Below are 12,401 nucleotides of genomic sequence, written 5' to 3' on the forward strand. Positions count from 1 at the left end.
TCTGTCTAAACACCATTATATAAATAACTGAGATGTGCCCAATTGAACATTCAAATGACAGTTTTGTACCTACTTATTTCATATTAAGCAAATACGAACTGGTCTAACAAGTGTGTGACCTGTTGAAAAGCCATACCCAATGTTGTAGTACTTACTCAGAAATTGTGTCTTGAAATAAATCATTTCTTTTTTAAATGGAAAATTCTTCATTTCTATCTATGTGTATTTCTATTACGAAAAACCACTTTGTTGAAAATAAAATCATAATACAGAAACAAGTAAAATTAAAAAATAGCCACCAATTCCTTCAATTAGCTGACAGTTTGTAAACTTAGAGTATATATTCTTCTGAGGTTTTATCATGATAGATTTGTAAGTACTCTTTTACAGATAAATGTACACTAAATGGACATAAAAGTAAGTCATTCTTAACCAATATTTCCAAATTTATCTTCAGAGAAATTTACTTTATCTGGAAACAAATTTTAGTGGGTAGGTGGAAAATTTAGTTCCTTCACATATAAATTTCATGAAAAGATTCAATTTTCCCTGGAACTCTTTTTTGTTTGTGTGAGGGAAACATATGTTTTATTAATCTGAAGAAAAAGCAGCTGATTTCCCAGTATTATTCCTGTTTCAAAGCAGCCTGGCTCTCCTTTCCCTTTCAATTTCAACTTTAAGGGGAAATTAAATTTCATTTTTTTGTCCTGAAATAGACCCTAGAATTTATTTCATGCAAAGTCTGGGGATACCTTTATTGCTTATCATTTACAAAAACAGGAAGCTGACAGGTTAAAAAAGTTAAAGAAGGTGAGATCAAACTGGCAAAATTGGTGAGTCCTTGTCAGTTTTTCACAGATTTGGATTAACAACAGCGAAAATCCCATTGATACACAGACTAGCAGTATTCCAATCTGAGCTCTTATTAGTGATCACCTGTGAAATAAACTTATTTTGGGGTAAGGTTTTAAATCTCCCAGTGATTCAAAAATTAATCCAAATACCATGAGATGACTGAAACGTAGGACAGGCACCAGTTCTGACTTCATAACAAACATTGGGTTTGCCTGTTCATAAACTTTACATGAGTAGATTTACATAGTCTGTGTCTCGCTAGTTTGCTCAACAATATGATTGTGCTATTTATCCATGTTGTTTGGTGTCACTAGAAGTTGGCAATTTTCATTAGTATACATCTTTCCATTCAACCAACATACCTTGATTAGTTTTCTTAGCAATGGTGGATGAACATTTAGAATGATTTCATTTTGGAGCTACTAAAATACTCCTGCTATTATTATTTTCAGTAAGTTTTATGAGTGCACATATCTGTCAGATGTATGTACCATATGGGGACAGACATAAGTATGTGTGCACTGAAGGAGGAAAAAAAACACTGAATATGTGGAGCTATTTTGTGAAAAATTCTCATAATCGATGGACATGTAAAATTTTAAAGTGAGGAATTGTTCATCTTCTTAGCGCACTTGTATTCTCTAATTTGTTTTAAAAAATCATTACTTATCAAATCATTATTGAATAAAAAGAAAAAATGTTGAAAATCATGGAAACATCTTTTCCAACAATTATATACCCAACCAATGACTACTAAGTAATAAGCACTTGAAATATAACAGTCTCTAGTTATCTTATGTGCTGTTATGATTTGGATGTGAAGTGTCCCCCAAAAACTCATATGCAAGACAATGCAGGAAGGTTCAGAGGAGAAATGATTGGGTTGTAAGATCTTAACCCAATCAGTGAATTAACCCAGGATGGGATTAATTGAAGTGATAGGATGTGCCTGGAGGAGATTGGAATTGGGGTACTTTGGGGTGTACATTTTGTATCTGGAGAGTGCAATTTCTCTCTCTCTCTCTCTCACTCTGCTTCCTGATGATGTGAGCTGCTTCCCTCTGCCACACTCTTCCACTGTGATATTCTGCCTCACCTCAAGCCCTAAGGAATGAAGTCAGCCTTCTATGAACTAAGCCCTCTGAAACCAGGAGCCCTCAAATAAACCTTTTCATCTGTATAGTTGAGCTGGTCAGATCATCTAGTCACAGCAGTGACTAAGATACAGCAGTGACTAAGACAGCTGACTAAGATTCTTGCCATGAACCCTTAAGCCAATGGCAAAAGATACATAAAAATGCTCCTATGTCTGACTTGGGAGGATCTAGGGAAGAAAATCTGCATGGAATTGCAGAATCCTGAGTACTGGAAATGTGTCCCTTCCATTTCCCTTCATTCATGCACCTTCTGCTACACACTGATGCTGGACTGTCTGCTCTAACAAATCTTCAAAAGCAAAGATTCCTATGACTGAATTTTGGTGTTGTACCCAGGTTCACCCAGTTGGTAAAGGTGTATCTAGCATGAGTCACATTTCAAGAAGAGCCCTGTGCCTCCACTGAATTTATGAAGCAGAGACCCAATACCAGTCTGACTCTTACCTTTGAACTTACACATAAAAGTTAAAAACAAAAAGATGCAATCAAAAAACTATCTTCATACAGTAATTTCCTGGAAATTTTCTGTTCTTCACAAAAGAAGCTAAATCTACTTGTAATACATACTGAAATATGTGGAAGATAGATATTGTGCCATGTGCACCTTGCATACCCAAAAAGAAAAGGAATAAAGAAAGGCAATAATAGAAATTACATGATATCTAGGCCCAAACATGTTGGAAAAATGATTTATTAGAAATGTAATTTTTATACATGTATTTTATCCATTGTATTTTTTGTTCTTTAAATTATTTTATAAAATATTATTTTAATTGTACATATTTACAGTGTACAGTGAAGTCACTAGATAGACACATGTATATAATATGTGATCACCCAATCAAGGTAATTAGCCTGGAAAAGCATTATTATCTATGCAACAACCTGTTTTCATTTGCTGGTACACTCTCCAATGTCTGCATTCAAAAGTTTTCTAGTTATCATATTTTTAATTTATTTTTATTGTAAACAAATGGGATACATCTTCTTTCTCTGTTTGCACATGAAGTAGAGGCATACAATTTGTGTAATCATACATTACATAGGGTAATGGTGTTTGATTCATTCTGTTATATTTTCCTTTCCACCAACCCACGTCTTTTCCCTCTATACAGTCTCTCCTACCTCCATTCTTGCCCCCCTCCCACCTTCCATTATGTGTCATCATCCGCCTATCAGCAAGATCATTCGTCCTTTGGTTTTTTGAGATTGGCTTATCTCACTTAGCATGATATTCTCCAATTTCATCCATTTGCCTGCAAATGCCATAATTTTATTCTTCTTTATGGCTGAGTAATATTCTATTGTGTGTATATATATATATATATATATATATATATATATATATATATTACAGTTTCTTTATCCATTCATCAATTGAAGGACATCTAGGTTGGTTCCACAGTCTGGTTATTGTGAATTGAGCAGCTGTGAACACTGATGCAGCTTTATCTTTGTAGTATGCTGATTTTAAGTCCTTTGGGTATAGGCCAAGGAGTGGAATAGCTGGGTCAAATGGTGGTTCCATTCCATTTTTCTAAGGAATCTCCAAACTGCTTTCCAGACTGGCTGCACTAATTTGCAACCCCACCAGCAATGTATGACTGTACCTTTTTCCCCACATGCTTGCCAACACCTATTGTTGCTTGTATTCTTGATAATTGCCATTCTAATTGGGATGAGATGGAATCTTAGGGTAGTTTTGATTTGCATTTCTCTTATTACTAGAGATGTTGAACATTTTTTCATATATCTGTTGATTGCTTATAGATCTTTTTCTGTGAAGTGTCTGTTCATTTCCTTAGCCCATTTTGACTGGGTTGTTTGTATTCATGGTGTAGAGTTTTTGAGTTCTTTATATATTCTGGAAATTAGTGCTGCATCTGAAGTATGAGTGCAAAGATATTCTCCCACTCTGTAGGCTCTCTCTTCTCATTACTGATAGTGTCCTTTGCTGAGATAAAGCTTTTTAGTTTGAATCTATCCCAGTTATTGATTCTTGCTTTTATTTCTTGTGCTATGGGAGTCATGTTAAGGAAGTCTGATCCTAAGCCAGCATGTTGAAGATTTGGACCTAATTTTTCTTCTGTAAGATGCAGGGTCTCTGGTCTGATTCCAAGGTTCTTAATCCATTTTGAGTTGATTTTTATGCAGGGTGAGAGATGGGGATTTAGTTTCATTCTGCTGCATATGAATTTCCAGTTTTCCCAGCACCATTTGTTGAAGAGGCTATCTTTTCTCCATTGCATATTTTTGGCCCCTTTGTCTAGTATGAGAAAATTGTATTTATTTGGGTTTCTGTCGGTGTCTTCTATTCTGTACCATTGATCTACCTATTTTGGTACCAATACCATGCCGTTTTTGTTACTATTGCTTTGTAGTATAGTTGAAGTTCTAGTATTGCAATACCTCCTGCTTCACTCTTCCTGTTAAGGACTGCTTTAGCTATTGTGGGTTTCTTATTCTTTCAGATGAATTTCAGGATTGCTTGCTCTATTTCTTTAATGTACATCATTGGGGTTTTAATTGGAATGGCATTGAGTCTGTATAGCACTTTTGGTAGTATGGCCATTTTGACAATATTAATTCTTCCTATCCAAGAACATGGGAGATCTTTCCATCTTCTAAGGTTTTCTTGAATTTCTTTTAGTGTTCTGTAGTTCTCATTGTAGAGGTCTTTCACCTCTTTTGTGAGATTGATTCCCAAGTATTTTATTTTATTCGATGCTATTATGAATGGGGTAGTTTTCCTAACTTCTCTTTCTGAGGATTCATCAAATATGTATAAAAATGCCTTAGATTTATGTGCATTGATCTTATAACCTGCTACTTTACTGAATTCACTTATGAGTTCTAAAAGTTTTCTGGTGGAATTTCCCAGTTCCTCTAAGTGTATAATCATGTCATCAGCAAATAGGGATAGTTTGAATTCTTCTTTTCCTATTCATATCCCTTTAATTTCCTTGATCTGTCTAATAGCTTTGGCTAGAGTTTCAAGGACAATGTTGAATTGTTGCTTGCCGCCGCTTGCCGCTTGCCGCCAACCAGCGGGACAAAGGACACGTACTCTTCAGAAGTTCATGAAGCAGCTTCCGCTTTATTCGGATAACACCTCAATATAGAAGGAGTCTCATGCATAAGCAATTGTAACCAGATATGTCCATCCAATCCTATTAATGGTCAAGCAATCAGGAGCTCAAGCATAAGTGTAAGTTATATCTGTCCACGCGCTAAGCAGTTGAACTAATTATCATACAGCCAATGGTAAACACTTCCTGTTTTTCTCAAGGGGCATTCAACACGCCCTCTGGCTCTCTGCCAGTCGCCATCTTTGGATGCGTGTGGCGTAACCCTGGGCCCAGGGTCTCGACCGCCACATTGAATAGAAATGGTGAAAGAGGGCATCCCTGCCTTGTTCCAGTTTTTAGGGGGAATGCTTTCAGTTTTTCACCATTTAGAATGATATTAGCCATGGGCTTAGCATAGCCATCTAATAATATTAGCCATGGGCTTAGCATAGATGGCCTTTACAATGTTAAGGAATGTTCCCACTATCCCTATTTTTTCTAGTGTTTTGAGCATGAAGGGGTGCTGTATTTTATCAAATGCTTTTTCTGCATCTACTGAAATAATCATGTGATTCTTGACTTTAAGTCTGTTGATATGGTGAATTACATTTATTGATTTCCTGATGTTGAACCAACCTTGCATCACTGGGATAAAACCCACTTGTTCGTGGTGCACTATCTTTTTAATATATTTTTGGATGTGATTTGCTAAAATTTTGTTGAGAATTTTGGCGTCGATGTTCATTAAGGATATTGGTCTGAGATTTTCTTTCCTCCATGTGTCTGTGTCTGGTTTAGGTACCAGGGTGATATTGGCTTCATAGAATGAATTTGGAAGGGTTCCCGCCTCTTCTATTTCATGGAATACTTTGAGAAGTATTGGAATGAGCTCTTCTTTAAAGGTTTTGTAGACCTCAGCTGAGAACCCATCTGGTCCTGGCCTTTTCTTTGTTGGTAGGCATTTGATGACTTCTTCTATTTCATTACTTGAAATTGGTCTATTTAAATTGTGTATGTCCTCCTCGTTCGGTTTAGGCAATTCATATGTCTCTAGAAACCTGTTGATGTCTTCAAGATTTTCTATTTTGTTGGAGTATAGATTTTCAAAATAGCTTCTAATTGTTTTGTATTTCACTCATGTCTGTTGTGATATTTCCTTGTTCATTCCAAGTTTTAGTAATTTGAGTTTTCTCTCTCTTTCTCTTTGTTAGTGTGGCTAAGGGTTTATCAATATTGCTTATTTTTTCAAAGAACCAAATTTTATTTTGTTAATTTTTCCGATTGTTTCTTTTCTTTCTATTTCATTGATTTCAGCTCTGATATTTAGTATTTCCTGTCTTCTACTACTTTTGATGTTGCTGTTCTTCTTTTTCTATGGCTTTGAGTTGTAGTGTTAGGTAGTTTATTTGTTGTTTTTTTCTTCTTTTATTGAATGTGCTCCATGAAATAAATTTTCCTCTAAGTATTGCTTTCATAGTGTTCTAGAAATTTTCATATGATGTGTCTTTGTTCTCCTTTACCTCTAAGAATTTTTAAATTTCCCTCCTGATGTCTTCTGTTATCCTTTCATCATTCAATAGCTTATTATTTAATCTCCAGGTGTTAGAGTAGTTCCTGTTTTTTATTCTGTTATTTATTTCTAATTTCAATTCATTATGATCTGATAGAATATAAGGTAGTATCTCTATCTTCTTGTATTTGCTAACAGTAACTTTGTGGCATAACATATGGTCTATTTTAGAGAAGTATCCTTGTGCTGCTGAGAAGAAAGTGTATTCACTCTTTGTTGGATGTATATTCTACAAATGTCCGTTGAGTCTAAATTATTGATTGTATTATTGAGATCTATGGTTTCTTTGTTCAATTTTTGTTTGGAAGATCTGTTCAGTGGTGAGAGAGGTGGGTTAAAGTCACCTAGTATTATTGTGTTGTGGTCTATTTGATTCCTGGAATTGAGAAAGATTTGTTTGATGTACATGGATGCACTACTGTTTGGAGCATAGATATTTATGATTGTTATTTCTTGCTGATTGGTGCTTCCCTTAAGCAGTATGTAATGTCCTTCTTTATCCCTTCTGACTAGTTTTGGCTTGAAGTCCACATTATCTGCTATGAGGATGGACACTCCGGCTTTTTTGCTGAGTCCATGTGCATGATATTATTTCCCAACCTTTCCCCTTTAGTCTGTGGGTATTTTTTTCTATGAGATGAGTCTCTTGCAGGCAGCATATTGTTGGATCTTTCTTTTTGATCCAATCTGCCAGTCTATGTCTTTTGATTGATGAGTTCAGGCCCTTAATATTCAGGGTTATTATTGTGATATGATTTGTGTTTCCGGTCATTTGGCTCATTTTTTTTGGTTTGGCCTTCTTTTTTTTTTTTAAGTTTTTTTTATTGTAAACAAATGCGATACATGTTGTTTCTCTATTTGTACATGGAGTCAAGGCATACCATTTGTGTAATCTTAAATTTATATAGGGTAATGTTGTTTGATTCATTCTGTTATTTATTTCCCTTCCCCCCCACCCCTCCCATCTCTTTTTTCCCTCTATACAGTCCGCCCTTCCTCCATTCTTACTACCCTCCTTATCCCTAACCCTACACCTAACCCTAACCCTAATGCTAACCCTTCCCACCCCTCATTATATGTCCTTTTCCGCTTATCAGCGAGATTATTTGTCCTTTAGTTTTTTGAGATTGGCTTATCTCACTTAGCATGATATTCTCCAATTTCATCCATTTGCCTGCAAATGCCATAATTTTATCATTTCTTATGGCAGAGTAATATTCCATTGTATATATGTGGCACAGTTTCTTTATCTATTCATCAACTGAAGGACATCTAGTTTGGTTCCACGATCTGGCTATGGTGAATTGAGCAGCAATGAATATTGAAGTGGCTGTATCTCTGTAGTATGCTGATTTTAAGTCCTTTGGTTATAGGCCAATGACTGGGATAGCTGGGTCAAATGGTGGGTCCATTCCAAGATTTCTGAGGAATCTCCATACTGCTTTCCAGAGTGGCTGCACTAATTTGCAACCCCACCAGCAATGTATGAGTGTACCTTTTTCCCCACATCCTCTCCAACACCTATTGTTCCTTGTGTTCTTGATAATTGCCATTCTAATTGGGGTGAGATGGAATCTTAGGGTAGTTTTGATTTGCATTTCTCTTATTACTAGAGATGTTGAACATTTTTTCATATATCTGTTGATTGCTTATACATCTTCTTCTGTGAAGTGTCTTTTCATTTCCTTAGCCCATTTGTTGATTGGATTATTTGTATTCTTGGTGTAGAGTTTTTTGAGTTATTTATATATTCTGGAAATTAGCGCTCTATCTGAAGTATGAGTGGCAAAGATTTTCTCCCACTCTGTAGGCTCTCTCTTCACAATACTGATAGTTTCCTTTGCTGAGAGAAAGCTTTTTAGTTTGAATCTATTCCAGTTGTTGATTCTTGCTTTTATTTCTTGTGCTATGGGAGTCCTGTTAAGGAAGTCTGATCCTAAGCCAACAAGTTGAAGATTTGGACCTACTTTTTATTCTATAAGATGCAGGGTCTCTGGTCTGATTCTGAGGCCCTTGATCCATTTTGAGTTGAGTTTTGTGCAGGGTGAGAGATAGGGGTTTAATTTCATTCTGTTGCATATGGTTTTCCAGTTTTCCCAGCACCATTTGTTGAAGAGGCTATCTTTTCTACATTGCATATTTTTGGCCCCTTTAACTATCCCTGTTCACTGATGACATGATTATATATTTAGGGGAACATGGAAATTGCACCAGAAAACTTTTGGAACTCATAAGTGAATTCAATAAAGTAGCAGGTTACAAGATCAATGCTCATAAATCCAAAGCATTTTTATACATAAGTGATGAATCTTCAGAAAGAGAAATTAGGAAAACTACCCTATTCACAATAGCATCAAAAAAAAATAAAATACTTTGGAATCAATCTCACAAAAGAGGTAAAAGACCTCTACAATGAGAACTACAGAACACTAAAGAAAGAAATTAAAGAAAACCTTTGAAGATGGAAAGATCTCCCACGTTCTTGGATAGACAGAATTAATATTGTCAAAATGGGCATTCTACCAAAAGTGCTATACAGATTCAATGCAATTCCAATTAAAATCCCAATGATGTACCTTAAAGAAATAGAGCAAGCAATTATGAAATTCATCTGGAAGCATAAAAAACCCAGAATAGCTAAAGCAATCCTCAGTAGAAAGAGCGAAGCAGGGTGTATCGCAATACCAGATCTTTAACTCTATTCCAAAGCAATAGTAACAAAAACGGCATGGTATTGGTACCAAAATAGACAGGTAGATCAATGGTACAGAATAGAGGAGATGGACACAAACCCAAATATATACAATTTTCTCATTTCTGTTTTTTAACACGACTTGTTTTTTCCTTTATTTGGCTATTCCTTTAGGGTCTTCCTCCCTTTGGTGATTTACATCATTGTTTTTCATCTCTTCCTCATGGAATATTATGCTGAGAATGTTCTGTATTGCTGCCTTTATTTTTGTAAATTCTTTTAGCTTTTGTTTATCATGGAAGGATTTTGTTTCATCGTCAAATCTGAAGGTAAGTTTTACTGGGTATAAGATTCTTGGTTGGCATCCATTTTCTTTCAGAGCTTGAAAAATGTTATTCCAGGGCCTTCTAGTTTTTGGTCTGAGTTGAACAATCTGCTGATATATGTTTGGATTCCCCCTGAATGTAATTTGATTCTTTTCTCTCGCATCCTTTAAAATTCTGTCTTAATATTGTATCTTAGGTATTTTCATTATAATGTGCCTTGGTGTGAGTCTGTTGTAACTTTATATATTTGAGGTCCTCTATGCATCTTGTAGTTGATTTTCCATTTCATTCTTCAGATTTGGGAAATTTTCTGATATTTCATTGAATAGATTGTTCATTCCTTTGGTTTGTTTCTCTGTGCCTTCCTCAATCCCAATAATTCTTATATTTGGCCTTTTCATGATATTCCATAATTCTTGTAGATTCTGTTCATGATTTCTTACCATATTCTCTGTTTGGTCAACTTTCTTTCAAGATTAAATATTTTGCCTTCAATGTCTGAGGTTCTGTCTTTCAGATGTTTTATCCAATTGGTTATGCTTTCTATGGAGCTTTTAATTTGGTATTGTTTCCTTCATTTCAAAGATTTCTGTTTGGTTTTTTTTCAGTATTACTATCTCTTTATTGAAATGATCTTTTGCTTCCCTCATTTGCTCTTTTAACAATTGCTTGGTGCGATCATTCAAAGCCTGCATTTGCTCTTTCATCTCCTCATTTGCTTCCCTGATTGTTTTAATTATGTACATTCTGAACTCCCTTTCTGACATTTCTTCTGCCATGCTGTCATTGGATTTTATTGATGTAGCATCTAGGTTTGTTTGGGACATTTCGTTCCCTTGTTTTCTCATATTGCTCAGGTGTCTTCCCCTTTAGTGTGAAACTCTGAGATATTGAAGATTTCCTCTGTTGACTAATAGTGTCCCTGTATATTTCCAATAACTCACCTCCTAGCCTTCAGTAGCCTGAAGTCTTGGAGGAACTTGATAATGCATTGATCCATAAGGAAGCTGCCCCTCTAGGGATGGTGACCTTCAAGTGGGATATATTCTCTGCTACTGGGCAGAGGCGCCCCATGGTCAACCAAAGACTGAGGACTGGGGCACAGCTGGTCTGGGCCTGGGTCTCTGGTTCTACCACCCCAGTGGAAAAGCCTCACCCAGCGGGGAAAACTCTCCCAGTGGGGAAGTCTCCCTGGGTAACTATCTCCTCCAAGAATTTTCCTCCAGTCGGGAACTACCACCTGATCCAGGGAGCCTCACCCTATGAGTGAGTCTCTTGCTTTGCAGCCCTCCCCTGCGTCATTCTCTGTGGTCCAGAAGTATTGCCTGGGCCGGGGAGCCGGGCCCTGCGAGGAAGTCTCCTGCTGGGCAGCCCTGCTCCAAGAAGCTGCCTGTGGTCTAGGCCTGCTGCCCAGGCCGGGGTAGACTCACCTGGTGAGAGACTCACCTGGTGGCTCTGAGTTGGTCCTAAGTCTCTTAATACTTCCTCTTCTTGAATCCTGAATTCTGGAGCAACATGAGATGCAGTCACCTTCTAGTTTGCCATCTTGGTCTCCTACTTATCATTTTGATTGCCATATAGTTGGCAATCAAATACAATCATATTTGTCAACAAATACAATCATATTTATTGGTACTCAAGGAATTGCTCTATCCTCCTTGGTTTGCCTTCTATGAAAATTTTCTACAACATTCCAGAAATTACCAAGACAAAATCAGGAATGAGAATCTAGACACCTAGCAGGACTGAATTGTTGGGGAAAGCTGCAACATTTTGGAAGAGAGACAGGAAACTTTCTTAGCCAGTTATTACTACAATAATTTTACATGATAGCACACAATGTATGTGAAAGGATTATAAGAGCACCTACATATTTCCTGCTCATGTGACTCAAATTTCCTACAGAAGGTAATCTCCAGATTCTGGGTTATGGTCAAGTCTAAGCTTTGTGTCCTTTACATTTGTAATCACTTTAAAAGAATAATCTCAAAAAGAGGTTTTTATTCCTCTTTATGAGGTGTGAGTAGTACATAATAAGGCTGATAAGAATATGAAATGTCTTAAAATCTCTGTCCCTTGCATACACAATTCATTGACAAATTAAGTAAATTAAGTTACGTGGTCAACCTCATTATTCCACTGGGAAAATATAAGATCAAGTACGAGATCAAGGAGAAAAGTGAATATTCAAATCTATTCCATGAAGAATTTGACCTACTCAGCAATGGCTTAATGGCAAGTGATTGCAGTTGGTGACTAAACACTACCTGTTGTGGCTCATCTGGGATTCTACTAACTGATTAATCAAGGTGGAGCCTTGCTTATGTCAGATGCATAATAACATCTTGAAGTCCAAGGTACTCACTCTTGTTTCTCTGACTTACTTTAGGATAGTCAATAAAATACTAGAAGACTAAGGTTAGGGGTCAGAGAGCTAACTATGCTTGCTTTACCATCAGGTTACCTACCAACTAAGGTAGAGTTGAGAGGATAATGGGATCATTGAGAACATGTAATACTTGGACAGAGCTCCCCAATAACAGCACTCCCATTCTAATGACTTTATAGTGACATTCAACATTGGGTATAACACAGTCATCACCTGGTGAAGGGGCACAAGGACTAAGAGAAGCTCATTATGTTTGGAAGAAAAGAAATCTCATTCAATGCTTTCCTTGAACAGCTGGCTGCCATAGAAATTAGAACTTTCTCTACAAATCTCACCATTATGAT

This window comes from Sciurus carolinensis, chromosome 1 (genome assembly GCF_902686445.1).
Source record: "Sciurus carolinensis chromosome 1, mSciCar1.2, whole genome shotgun sequence".
NCBI lineage: Eukaryota > Metazoa > Chordata > Mammalia > Rodentia > Sciuridae > Sciurus > Sciurus carolinensis.